We start from the raw sequence: 2500 nt of genomic DNA, 5'->3' as shown, positions 1-2500 counted from the left end.
AGAGGGGTTAAATCTGCCCTTAGAATAAATCCATGTTCCTGTTCTCACACTAAGGAGAATAAGGAACACTGGAATATAACACAAAATAACACAGAATAACACAACACGTCACATAACATCTCTAGCTTCTGTTCTTCACTTGCCTCTCTCTCTCACCATAAACTTCTCTCCCGACGCTAAAAATGAACAAATAACACTTAAATATAACACCGAGGGGCACAGAACAAGCCTCAATAAGCAGAACACTAATGCCAGCTTCTGTTCTCCATCCACCTTGCCTGTACTGTTCTTCGGTGCTCCAAAATTGTTCCCATTAAAATAAAAAAAAAAATCAAATTACTCAAAAATAGCATCAAATAACAAAGAACTAACTCAGGATCATCACAGAACACTTGGCAGCTACCGTTCTCTTCGTCTACTTTGCCCCTCCTTCACCGTGATCTAGACTACCATCCTGAAGAACACAGAACACCAGAAAATAACACCAAATAACACTGACCAGACTCCAATACGGACGCTGTTGACGAGGCGAGAGATGGGCGGAGCATAGTTGCAGTATTTCGTCACTTCTCTCGCGTCTCCTTACTCAAAATCACCTTAAATGCTTCCCTTAAGTTAACAGAACACAGAACACCCTAAAAGAACACCAAATAACAAAGAACAAACCTTAATATGGAGGCTGGAGGCTGGAGGCGGAGAGGCTGTGAATGGCTGCCAGTCTACGAAGCTCCCGTCTCACACTCACCGAGGCCTGGGAAAAATCCAATAATTTCCACTTTGAATCTGAAAATCCCTCCTAAAACCTTTAAAAAATCCCCCAAGCACCCAGAATTAAATTACGAGAATGACAGAAGGTAAAAAGAAAACTAATCGGCTGTAGGATCGACGCACTTAGAGAATTAAATAAGGTAAACAAACCCACCTGCGCAGAAGGGATGCGCACTGGACCGCGTCGCCATGGCAACCCGTACCGCTATATTGATTGCCTCGCCCACGCCTTCCTACCCGCACCCTGCACACGAACTTCAATAATAACCGATTTTTCTTCTTTTATCTCGTGTATCTGTTAAGTTTCGTGGCCCTAGAAAATTTATTCAAGAAATGTCACCAGGAACGAATGCCCATCGTCTACGTTTATATTCTTTACCGCTTTATTGATCGGGTCGCCCACGCCTTCCTCCCCACAATGTTCGCCCCAACTCCGGTGATGGCAGACTTTTTTATATCCTCGTGCAATTTCAAAGGTACAAAAGATGTATTTGACCACGCAATGCCACCAGAGGAGTAGGAAAGCCAACGATCTATCTATCTGTCTGTCTGTCTGCCTATAGCTAGACGCCATAATCCCGCAATGGGTGGTCGTTTGTGTATTAGTTAGTTGTTTTACAGGTACGGGGAGGGACACTAACTCTACGCCAACCCACTTGTTTACACGTAGGGAACACGTATGGATTGGTTATGTGGCTACCATCCAGCGCTGAAAATGGTTTCCTGGCTTACAGGATATCATTAGGCTTGTCACTCAATATGAAGTCAATTGAAAAGGAGAGTAATAAAAAGTGACAGGAACGATGGGAGAACCAGGAAGAGAGGACTGACAAAGATAAAGAATGACGTGAAGGAAGAAGCAGGCAGCACTACATCAAGTGAGTGGATGATGGTGACAAATAGGAAGGGAGGAGAACAGACTGAAAAAGAATGATATAGGTTAAGGAAGAATTAGGCAGCACTACATCAAGTGAGTGAATGATGGTGACAAATAGGAAAGGAGGATGACAGACAGAAAAAGAATGATAAAGGTGAGGGAAGAAGTAGGCAACACTACATCAAGTGAGTGGATGATGGTGACATATAGGAAGGGAGGAGGACAGACAGAAAAATGATGGTAAAGGTGAGGGAAGAAGTAGGCAGCACTACATCAAGTGAGTGGACGATGGTGGGAAACAAGGAGAGAGGAGGACAGACATAAAAAAAGAATGATACAGGTGAAGGAGGAATACAAAATAAAAGATGTATCTGATCTTTCTTCTCCTTCTTCCCCTCCTCCTCCTCCACCACCTCCTCCTCTTCTTCCTCCTCCTCCTCCTCCTCCTCCTTCTTCTTCTCCTTCTTTTTAAACCAAAGTACTTCCGACAATCAAGAGTTATAGATTAAAACTGAACACACAAAGCACTGAGACCGCAGGAGCATAACTTGAAGAGGCCCTGTCCGTCTGCTTCTCACTAAAGATTTTCGGAAGGCGGCTGGTTCACTCCGTAGACTTTACCGATGCCTCACATAGCGCTCAGGACTCCATTGACGACACTGGATTTGCGCTACGGCTCTACATTCGTCCCATAGCACTTTTTCGTGACTAGCATCATATTTTAGAGTTAATCTATTCGAGAAGGAGAGATGGCAATTATGAGCCAAGTTAAAATGAATGGAGTTTAGTATCAAAATTATAATAATAATAATAATAATAATAATAATAATAATAATAACAATAATAATAATGATA

General features: G+C 42.7%; 1 protein-coding gene across 1 annotated transcript in view; it reads right to left on the bottom strand.

The window, feature by feature from the left end:
* 7B2 (Secretogranin_V domain-containing protein 7B2) overlaps positions 1 to 892 on the bottom strand; it is an 11077-nt gene extending 10185 nt beyond the window's left edge. Inside the window, exon 1 of the mRNA XM_080268873.1 lies at positions 667 to 892. The gene's annotated coding sequence lies outside the window, so the exon portion shown is untranslated. The remainder of the gene's footprint in view (positions 1 to 666) is intronic.
* Positions 893 to 2500: the final 1608 nt, after the last annotated feature.

Source organism: Coenobita brevimanus, chromosome 30, assembly GCF_032717465.1.
Source record: "Coenobita brevimanus isolate Jiangsu-jjx chromosome 30, ASM3271746v2, whole genome shotgun sequence".
NCBI lineage: Eukaryota > Metazoa > Arthropoda > Malacostraca > Decapoda > Coenobitidae > Coenobita > Coenobita brevimanus.
Note: the sequence above shows the minus strand (reverse complement) of the source record. Positions and strands in the feature narration are given on the sequence as shown.